The following is a 12,081-nucleotide window of genomic DNA, read 5'->3' on the forward strand; positions in this document are numbered from 1 at the left end:
AAATTTTATCACCGTGGAAAAGCAGGATTGAAGGCCTAAACCCTATGTGACTCTCAATGGTGCTAAGTTTTTTAAGAAAGGTTTTGCTGCTAAAGTTACCACGCCTTTCAAATTTAAATTGAAGTTTTCTCTTGCCATTACTTCTTACTTCTTTGGTCTTCATTTGGGTGTCCAAAAACTAGAGGGGCAATTTTAACCATGGTAATCTGAGAGGAGTTATGATTTTCAACTGAAGTAAAGACGTGAAATACTGGAAAACGAAATCATTACCTTTTTGATCAAATTATTAAAACTTTGATGATATAAACCCAATATTTTTAACTAGGAAGCAGCCTAGTCTTCTTTGCTCAATGTCAAAACTGAAACAGCGCAAAAACCTGACCTTGCAGTGACTAACTGCCGCCACAAACCCACATGATAAGGATGGTCACGTCATCATGGCCCGGCAATGGCATAAATTTTTGAACATTCCCAGGCTAAGAAATTACCCAAGCTCTCGGATTAATTATGCATAGCTTCTGGTGATGGCAGCTGCTTCCAGCTCCATGCCTCGAGGCAATGTGGAAGGGGCAAAATATGACCAAGCACTGGGGCAAACATCCGAAGACCATGAAATTACTCTCTGTACTTTGATAAACCTTCACACTAGTGAATAGGGTCCTGCTAAAGTTAGGACTGGCATGACAAAGTCCAGGCGTGAGGAACCAACCGAGGATGTTTCAAACCTTCGAATTTTGTATAAAAACCACTATAAAAAGCTATAACTTGCTCAGATTGCCTGTGTGGTTTCCATGATAAAAACTTATATATTCATTGCTGTAACAGTCAGAGACAGTCAAATATTCCTTCCACTTGATTTGCCACAGTACTCACTACACAGACACACAGGGGTCATTTGACTGATTTTGACCGATAGGACAGCTTTGACAAGAATGCATCTCTGCATACATGTAGCTGATATGACTGTTTTGGGGGAAGCAAGGTTTGGGAGAATACTTCACAATAATCCATCAACAGCCTAGGGAATAGTTTTGGGCCAGAAAATCACCATCTAAAAATGGCAAGATACATCGGTGAAATTTCAATATGACGTCAAATCACACACATAATGACACTTGAGAGTTGCTTGTCACTTCATACATTGCAACACTCTCTGAGATTGCCACAGAGCGATGCGGGATATCGGTTGCAACAGGGCGTGTACAGTTCAAGTCCACCATCTAGAGAATGTTTCTGTACCTCCATGAAATTGTGTAGGTACAGAATAAATGAGACATTTGATAACTGAATCTGTCATCTGGCAAGTCATGTTCACATCTTATCCTCGGGTGTTAACAGGTTCATCAGCCACCCAGAGTAAAAAAAAAATTATTCATCCACAGTATTGAAAAAATCAACAATGACATCCATGATACACGTAAGAGCCTCACTCTACGACACTTACCACTTTTGTCTCCATATAGAGTAGCGTATCATTCGTACAAGCAGCCCTTTTGCATCAGGTCTCGTGTCTAATCCAACAATGTAAACGAGCATATTCTCCCCAGAAAGTAGGAAGGCAAAGCATGCCTCATAATACTACATGTATTTTACCAAGAGAGAAGCTGTGTGTTGATTTTAATGGCTGAAAGTGCAGACTGTGTGACTGGCATCTACTCAGAGAATTTGCCTCATATGGGGCAAACGTGTCGGCACTAGTTGATTAATATTGGCGAGTCAGAAGTCGGTAATGATAAAAAGTAAGCGACTTGATGGTGGTTTGACTTACTGCCCAGCAAATCAACCAGACCTGGTCTCAATTCCTGCTACGGCATGAAAGGTTTTGGCTTACAGTAAGCTCAACGGAAAACAGGATGACTTGCAAGCCCAAAGACACGAGCAACTCATGATGCCTGAGAGATAGCCGGTTGGCCAGTATCGCCTTCCCAGAGAATCTACGAGTCACGTGCAGCAGACGGCGTCAGACTTGAGTTGATTACTGGAGGAGTCTGTGAGGATGGCACGCAACAGGACTTGGAAGCTCGAGTTCCTATCACACCAAGTGGCCCCAGCCTGATTCTCCGGGTACAGGAGAGAGTTAGAAGGTGGGTTTGCGGTTGGCTGAATACAAGGCGGCAAGACTGATGCAGTGATGTGAGCCACCGAACAAGCCAGGCAGAAATGTCCATCCAGAACAGGAAGTCCTTTGCATGTCTTTGTTTATAAGCTACGGTCGATTCATCGACTGGGTCAGACATACACACGAAAAGGGGCCATTCATGTTAACAGTGTTTCTCCTACGGTTAGAAATTTCTGCAGGTGTTTCAATATCCCAAAGCAGTTTATTTGTGAATAGACATTCAGGCTGCCAGTTGAATGAAACAGCATAGCACTTCATGTTCTTACAAAGTTGACCTTCCCTTTTGCAGTAAAAAAAAAATGAACGGAACAAAATTTACATTTTACATTAAAATGGACACTGATTTTTTTATAGCCTCCACTCGTCTGATACACATGAACAAGCTGCAGAGCACTCAAGATTTTGGCGAAAATGTTCAACCATCAGGGAAGCACTTCTAACGTGACTGTAACTTACTGACCCTTTTTACTGTGTTTTGTTCCATTTACCAACAAGTTCAATTCTTTGTTTCCATTTACTGATCTCACTTTGAATGCTGCTGGTTGATCTTCTTTGTCGGCTCCTCAAATTCAAACACCCACATACATGTAGGTCCCTTGTGGTGGATTTCTCCATTCCTGATTCGGTAGTTGTGCAAAGTGTTGACTGGTTTGGTGGAATGCATGTGACAAACAATTAGCCACACAGCGGTAATTTTGAAGCGGTTTGAAGGGGAGGGATCAAAGAGAACGCTGTTTGTGTGGCATATCTGACCCTACAAGCTTGGTCGGCAAACCAACAAACAAGTGGACAATGGCGTTTATCATCACGTTGATATGTCAACTTGCAAAAGGTTCGGTGTTGGTTTTTTATTGAGTGGAAGAAAACTGGCAGTGTTGGCATGCACAAACAAAAATCGAACGAAAACAATGGGGGGGAGGGAATTTCTCAACACTAGCTACAACAGCAAAAGATTTAAAAGCTCGTTACTTTATGCATAGTTTTTCATGTTGAAATGAAGCAGAAAGTCCCTCTCTACTTGGCAGGCATTTTGTCAGGCAATAATTATGCCACCTGTTGGTCTGTCTGACCAAACATGCCCTATCACCTCCCCCACCCCTTCCTGGATTTCAAATACATGTATATTCACCTTACCACTTTGATTGGATGACGAGGGGAACACACGCAAAATGCAGCCCAATTAGACAAATAATGACCCAACTTCTACTGACCCAACTTCAACTGACTTTTGTGAGCAGTGTCTGACACCCAGCATAAGAAAACCTCCTGGTGCTTTATTTGGACAGTGACAGAAGGTTTCCAGGCCCTGCCAATCAGTAACCGAAACTGGTAATAAAACCCCAAACAAGCCTGCAACAATGTTATATGTACCAGTACACAGTATTTTGACAGCTCTGCCAGCTGAGAGAGGGACAGGTCACCGACCCCCTGGACCCTACCAGCTGGGATCTGAATACAGCCCAGGCATTAAAGGGGCTTGTCAGACACTTCATGGTATTGTAAACCAGTCACCAGTCACCATGCCCTGGATGTTAAAACTCGAATGAAAATATAGGTAGATTACATGTACATGGGAGACATGTACTACATACAGTAATGTAGCAACTTCTACCAGAGGGACCTTTATAGGAAACCTCTAACAGTTTTGGCATGTATAATGTACGTGTATACTATCACGTAGAAAAACAAGTACTGTGCAATAAATAACAACCCCAACACCATCAAACTCCATCTCGCCATTCAAGCAGATTTTGATGGAAATGGTCCAGCAGGCCCGAGGTGACCAAATGTTGATCAAGTATGACCACAGTATGATGGACTTCAACACTGCGGAGGCCTGCTGTGCTTTCATTCTGGTACTGATGTCGGTGGGTGGATGACTGCAGGAAGCAATGTGGATTGCGCAGGGAGAGTTCAGAGATGGATTTGGTCCGGTGTCTGGTCAAAATTAAAAACGGGGATAGGGCTGCCTCTACATGTGGAAAATCTTGAATGCACATCAAAACTAAAAGCCCCAAAACTCTGATCATTACTAAGCCAGAGAACCTGCAGGCTGTCATATTTTCCTCTCCTGTTTTATGATTTGATTTGTCTGATAAATTCAAGCACACGTCTCAAGAACAAAATGTACATATCTTTGACATAAAATCAATGCACAGTTAAAAGTAGAATTTCAAATACATCTACTATTTATCCTTACACAATCCCATCCTAACTATACCAAATTGAGAAATTACAATCGCCAAATCAGAAATGACTGTTACCCACTTTGACAGACATTTTACCATGTCTCCTCCTTTAAACCATAGACCCTCAACTGCACTTTCCCAACAAATTCCTAGGGACCATTCTCCCCTCTGTCTGGCCCTTTATTGTTTTTTCTCCAGGGGCAGTGGATCGAAGGAGGAGTTGTAGAGGGGGACAAGTGGTAGGGCTGGAAGGTGAGAAAGGAAAACACCTGCTGAGCAAACACGAAATTGACACCTGGGTGCGAAACATGCTACTGGCTCAGGCAAAGTCACAACAAGATGTAAATGGGCAGAGAATCAGTTCTTCAGGAGAGATCATGGAGACAGGGGAGAGGATTAATGTTTGCTGATTGGCTTCTCCACGGAGGTACATAAAACATGTAGGGCTGTAGTAAGGACTCTTCACTCTCAATTCCATTACCTCTGTTCCCAGAAAAGAGTCCACATCCAATTGCAGAGCAGAATATTTGACAGAAGAGTGGACAGCTTGGCATGCAGCTATCTACCAGGGCCAAACTGAAAAGATCGTTGAGACAGGATGACCCTAAAATGATTCACTGGATAATGTAGATATCCCTCTCATCTCATTAACATCCAACACCCTGTAACAATGTTTTAATGTCTTTTTTAGTAAATCAAACACTTTGGTCCCTCAACATGGCAGTCTGATCATTTCTGTGCTGGAGAGAAAGCTACATATTAAACTTGGCTCAAACTTGCTCGGTAAACTTCCAAGCCAAACGATGATCATAATGAGCACAAGCAGGCATCTAAAGAACTGATGAAAACCTGAAAAAGTAGCTCAGAGCAATACCACACTAGCTAGAAGTGGGGCAGGCCAATTAATGGGAGAGCCCAGAGCCTTCTCCCCCCCCCCCAGCTGGTCCCATTTAGCAAAAACCACAGGCATAAAAATTACCAACAAGATAGTGATGTGCTACCCCTCCCCAGCTGGCATTGTGGCTATCCCCCCTCCCCCCATGCCAGCAGCTGGCGATGGGGCTGGGGTGGGGAGGCAAGGGAGACCTTACACAGCAGAGCAAATGGTAATTGGTAGAGGGATTGCCAATTTGCCATTAACTAAGTTAACTTTTGCCAAGAGTAATCACCACTTCAAAATCAAAAATTGTTCACAAAGGCTTAGAAAAAGCAGAGAGTTCACGCGCCGAACTAAAAATTATTTGACTGAGGGTTATCAACATTAAAAATACCACTCCTTATAGAAAAAGCCTGTTCAAATGGTTAAATGGCATAATGAACTTGTACCTTAATTTAATGAAGGTCCCAATGAACAATCATCCAGTTTGGCTGCAATGCCAGTTAAATTAAGATTAGCCTGCACAACGCTGGGTCAATTTCTACAACTACACACCACCCCATTCAGGGTGCACTTCAGTTGTGTTTGCAGAGCCCAAGAGTTCAACAATCCCTCCAAGGCCCACCTCTCCAGTACCTCCCTGTTTGAGGAGACGGGGGGGGGCAGTGACGGGTCAACGATTGTGCCAGGATTATACTCAAACAATGTTCCTCTCATCCCTCCCTCGACAAGTTGCCCCTGTTCCTGACTGGAACAAGAATAGCCCCACTTGTATGAATGAAGAAAGAAAATGAAGCCTGATGGAAGGTGATTTTACATTCAATCACAGCTGGGTCACTTGGGTCTTGTTTGCCAATGGACTGTGAGTTCACTGTGTTTATTGTTTGTTTTGACTCATAATCTTACCAATTCACTTTCCGAGGGATCTGTGCCACTGGGCATGGCTCTGTTGACAAAATGTCCCCCCCCCTCCTTTCTTGGCTTATCCCGATTTACTAACTGGTCCGGAATTTGGGGAAAGGATTTATCTCTAAAAAAAGAGCTTTGACTGGTGCATAAAGATAGGTGCAGGATGAAACATACTTCCAAAACAGTAAGGGGAGGAGGAAGAGAAATTCTACTGCTGAAGAGGTGTACTTTGGTCTTCAGAAGACCCGTACTTTGGTCTTCAGAAGACCGGAAACAATAATCCCAGATTCTAGAGTGTCGTCTTAACCGTGATTTGGCCCCACCGGAAAATGAAGTCCATTGTGGGGCTGGGAGTTTGTCTAAGTCATTACAGAGTATTCTTCTCTTGAGAAGAGGGCGATGCTCAAAAGGAGTCAGAAGATATAAGGAGGAATTGTCCTGAGTAAGAAAACTTCTGAGGATAAATGGGACAGCAAGAGAGAAAAGGGGATAATGGTAGTTAGGGGTTAGAAGGGAAGGGAGAGCTTTTCAAGACAAACACAAGCAAGAATCTGGGAATCTGTTTTTGTGACAAGAGTGGTTTAAGTTGAAAAAAAAAACCAGCAGCCATAAATTACATACACCTAACACCACAATATCACATTACTTCACAAGAGTAACATAATTTTCTGGAACAATTTCAGCTGGGAAATGTCCAAGCATAAACAAGAACTACATGTGCATGTTTACTGGACAGAAAGACCTGCAATAAAATGACATTAATTATGAAAACACCTATCCAACAGTCATCCCTTCGGTCTGTGTTAGAACAGACCTCAGGAAAGCAAACTTTGGAGATTAACAATTGCGCTTCCATCTTCGATGTTGGAACAATATCATATACATGTACGGCCTAAATAATACCGCATCTCGTCAAGTCAATGCAAATAAATGCACTCTCACCACCAAAATTCACAGCAGATTCGGCCCAATTTTGCAGATTTTCAAAACAAAAGACCCCTTGCAGCCAGCTTCGAATCTCTGTCCCCCAGTTCTCTCCTTCGACCAACAGATCCGCCTCAGTGCAGGTTATATATAACCTTCAAGTGCAGTAGGTTATGATGCCCTGGTGTTCCCAACTACCCAGCCTGTCTGTCAGTGGGCTCTTTTTCAACACTCCCTGACTGGTTCAAAGTTTTGACAAGTTTTATTGACAAGACCCAAACAAACTGCCGGACTCACACCTACATCCCCAGCCAGTCTACCCCCTCCTCCTCCTTAGCCCATGAATCACTGGCTCTCTGACACAGGTTAGCAAGGGACCACAAGCCAGACTGACATAGTGACAGATCCACCGCCATTCCAGGCATTGCTGACATTCTGGGCAAGTTGCAGGGAGAGTAACTGCCAATGGTCATTTGGATGAAATGACCACTCCACTGGTCTTTTCAAGGGGGTATTCTGCTTTAAAAAAACAAACTCCAGTCAGTCATTGGTGAAAAAAGGGGCATAGCATTGCCAGGAATTTCCAGGATGTAAAGTGTACAAGTAGAAAATTTGATGGGGCGTAGGCTGAGTCAATGAATCTGTGTTGCTGCATTGAATAATTAATGTTGAAAGAATTTAAAGCTGTGGTGCTATTTTTTCTCTTTTCAAATGTTGATCTATGATCATGATGTGGAACTATGATGGCTCAACAGTCAAGAGATGTTCCTTCACTGAACAAGCTTACTGAAAAAGAAGACAACGTGAGTTGCAGATGTGCAGAACTGCAATCACAAATGAAACTTACATTCCAAAACGTGAAACTTCCGATACAAGTTTATGCATTAACGGACTTAGACACTAAATATTTGAGACACGTTTCTTGTGGCTTAAACTCCCAACAAGATCTTGTCCTCTAGGAAACCTTGTATTTATGAATCAATAGACTGATGTACATACAAATGAAAAATAATTTCCCAACCTGTGGGGAATCGAGTTGGATTCTCCCCCCAGTGCGTACCGCTGTGGCCCACCCTATCCATCACTCCAAAACCCTTTCACATGAACTCTATCCCGGAATGATAACAAGACATCTGAGCTAACTACAAGTAAAAGGATGCCATTTTGCCAATTCAGCAAAAGAGTCTGTGACCGCAACACGCCTTAAAAAATATTCCAGGACCTACAGGGAGGCAATCTGGCTACAGGATGCTCCACAGATATCAGCAAATGCACTTCTGCTGACGAGATAAGACTAAACAACTGCCAACCTTCCCACTAAAAATAAATCCCAAGGAGATAGGTTTAGCGATGACAGACTGTCGTCAGATAACTACTGCAGCACATTTGTACATGACAGTTATAATCTACAAGCCATGGTTTACATTCCATGTGCTATGCATTCTTGAGTTAATCAAACACCAAAACAGTGGTCCCTATATGGACTTGGCTGCTTGGTACAAAATTCCCTGACTTGATAAGTCCATTGGGGTACCACAGAAAAACTAGCAATGAAACAAACTGATCACTTTATGTCATGAAACACAGCTCTTTACCAGCAACTGGCATTGCACTTTTGTATATTTCACATGCTAATCTTAAAATTTGGTATAATGTGATCTGAAGTCATAATTTTAGCCCCAAATATTTGGCCTGACCATCCGTCCACCACGCAGAGTAACTTAACATGTAGGCTCTGCTCTAACAAGCTATTCGCTTCCATGCAAATGTTCACGAGCAATTTTGGAACAGGTAGCAGAACAATATTCCATGTACCGAAAACAACATGTATGTACACTTTCACTAAGTCTACCATTACATGTATGTCTAATGCACCAAAACCACATTGTATAAGGTGTCTCCAAATTTCCCAACCCATTCAGTGCTGACGCTAAAAAAAAACTCAATTAGTTATCTTTAGACTCTACAAGTTCACAGTTTCTAGCTTCTTTGTAGATGTGCAAAGGAGGTTCTCCATCCACGCTCAATGGCGTATCAAGTATTTTCAATTTGGTTTGAACAGTGAAGACTGTGTTACGTCTGAGTCTGAGCTAGCATTGAAGCCGAGGTTTTGGAAAACAGCCCTTTCCCTGTTAAAAAAATTCTATGACCTCACACTGAACAGATCCATAATTGCTCTGGTGCCTGGTGTAATTTGCTCAAATGCCTCAGACACCGTTTATTTGCAGAAGCCCTAGAACTGGCCCATTGTTGAGGATGAAGGTCAGGACTAAATCAGACTGGCAGGATAAATGAGCGAGGACATTTAAGAAGTAGTCTAGCAGGGACAAAACTGCAGTTATCCTCTACTGAAAACTGTCAAAAGAGTAATTAGCGAAACAGCCAGGGAGTAAGACTGGCAACATTATTTTTTTCATCCACCGCAAAAAAGTTCACAAGAAGACCATTAGCTGAACGTGGCCTACCAATTTGATCTTGGCAAACAGTACATACTTCCTGGCAGGATTAAGGCCTAATGACGCTTTCAGTTCAGGGTTTTTTGGCTCTTGAATGGAATCAAAGTAGGGGGGGGGGCATTTCCATTATTACCAGTTCTGGTCCAAAACAAACAGAAAAAGCTCAAATCAAGTAAAGCTTTGTTAGAATTGTACCACCACTTATGCAAACTCTGCCTGAATAACTTTCCTGCCGACATACAGTCTGATCTGGAGCTCAAGGAGATTTAAGTCCTGAAAAAAGTGGCCAGCACTCTTTTTTTTGCCAGGCAAGTTCTTTGGGTTTTCATAACTGTAAAAAGACAAAACCCACACTGCTCACTATTGACTGACCCTGCCTTGCACTTACAGCCACTCCTGAACAGAAAATGCCCGGAGTAACCTCATCTGCTGACCCCTGTGTTTTATGGGGCAGGGATGGAAAAGGGGGATTATCCAAAGGAGGCCTGGCTGGGATAATTGATAGGGAGTACATTAACCTTTCTGGAGGCACTAACTGTATCTGTTTGATCACACCCTGACCATAAAACATTGCTAATAGTTTTTACCACCTCATAAAATATCCCAGTCAATGGTGCAACCTTGACCTGGCTGGCAGAGCAACAACAGTTAGCTGGGCCTGCTAATGGTCAGGCCTTGCCCTGTTATGCACTTTATATCGTAAATAATGCATCAGGGCAGCCCATGACCAGACCAAGTTTTATTTTCGACCCTTAGAGAGGTTGGTTTTATGGACTTTGCCCAGGTGAGGGGAGAAAAACGCATGTAAAATAGATTTGAATAAAAAAATTAGCCTTCATTTCATCCACTGAAATATCTGTGCATGATTTTAAAAGAAAATCTATTAACCAATCTATTAAAATCTATGGGAAGAGCCACCAATGCAGGGCTTGATAGCTCAGTAGGTAGAGCACTGGTACAGTGTTCCAGAGGTTGCAGGTTCAAATCCCGATCCAGTCATTCTCTTTGTTCATCTTTATAATCTATTAAAATCTGTTATTTATGGCTATGTGCATGGATGCTTGAGGGCAGTGTTCTGTATTCAGTCTGCTGATAGGAACAAAGAGAAGACATTTTGAACTTCTGCATCTCTGAATCAAGTACAATGGGACCAATCTAAAAATCAAGACACAGTTAGTATTATTCTGTCTGTCCTCAAGTCAGTGTCATTCTTGAACTTTACTTCCTGTTCAAAACTGACTTGCAGTTTATGGGCACAATCTGGCTGAAATGCAGCTAGAAGGCTCAAAAAGAACACAAAATAACAACCGCAATCCCTCTTGGACAACAGAATTTTCCGGGTTTTCGGCACTAGCTTCGGGCATTCCGGGGAGGGTTGGACACCGGCACAAAGGAATCACAAAGCCTCGAGCTGGACAAATCGCAAGGAAGGGCAGGCCAATATCTCACCACAAAATTGCCACTTCCTGAAACAACCAAATGAAAAATCGACAAACTGCCTTTAGGCCAGTGAGTCCATTTTGAATCTTACGCGAATCACAAGTACACCAGTGTGAGACTTCAATACAAATATTTTATACTGACAGCCAAAAGCGCACCCTACAAGCAACAAAGGCTTACTTTCAGCTAAGCATTGTGATCTGTCACACAGGTGTGACAAATCAGTCTTTTGAGTTCCATTGCCAGTGGTCGGTATGGAAATCTCCTTATGGCACAATACTCAAATTCATATTGCAGCTTACAACTGATGCGTATCTCACAAAAGTACAAGAGATTTTACTCCAAATACAGCTAAACATGATTTTTATTACAAACCTACATTTTTATGATCATAAAGGTGAAACTCGGGACAGTTTTTTGACCCAAAATCCGGCAACTGTGTGGAGAATTCTGACAACATATTTACAGAAATGTGAGAGATGAAATGGGATTACACAGAGTACAGAGACGTGCAGGTATTCACATTTTTGACCAACTATATGAACAGTAGGAATAAGTTAGAATGAGAATCCTACATGAGAAATGACATACCACTGACTACAAATTTTTAAATAAACCCTTTGAGGGTGGCTTTACAAAGGCAAAGTCAAATTCCAGAGAGTCTTATTCTTGGGGGCGACTTCCTTCTGTTAGATGGAGTACTCCTAAGGCAAAACACCTATAGACCGCCTATTTAAAATATATCACCGCAAAGCACCATGCGGGTTCCAGAGTTTACACATTCTCCAAATCAGTCTGATTACAGCCTAGATGATTATGATAACCAAAGAATAAAAGGTCACTAAATCAGAGAATGGTGTCCGGTGCTGGTTGATAATTGAGTTCAATCCATCCCAACAACCCCTTCCCTGCCTGGGTGTGTATATGTCCGAGGTGCCACCCGTAGGTTCTCCAGGGTAATAGTGGTGCAATACCCTGGCAGTAGGCTGATCCAAAAGAGTCTACTCCCTTGGCCTTCTCAGTTAGACCGCTTGCTGACGTTGGTTGAGGACAACTGCGGGTTGCCGTCCGCAGAAAGACTGCCACACTATGCTGACTGGTACTTGTCACTTGTACTTGTCAACTGATGCCAATGACCACTTCCCGTTATTTTCAACTTCAACATGA

General features: G+C 42.5%; 1 protein-coding gene across 2 annotated transcripts in view; it reads right to left on the reverse strand.

Moving 5' to 3' along the window:
• Positions 1-12,081, reverse strand: part of LOC110986291 (TNF receptor-associated factor 4-like) — a 53,353-nt gene that overhangs the window by 21,595 nt on the left and 19,677 nt on the right. The window lies entirely within an intron of this gene.

This window comes from Acanthaster planci, unplaced genomic scaffold (assembly GCF_054643075.1).
Source record: "Acanthaster planci isolate LZ-2023a unplaced genomic scaffold, COTS_SCS Contig1, whole genome shotgun sequence".
NCBI lineage: Eukaryota > Metazoa > Echinodermata > Asteroidea > Valvatida > Acanthasteridae > Acanthaster > Acanthaster planci.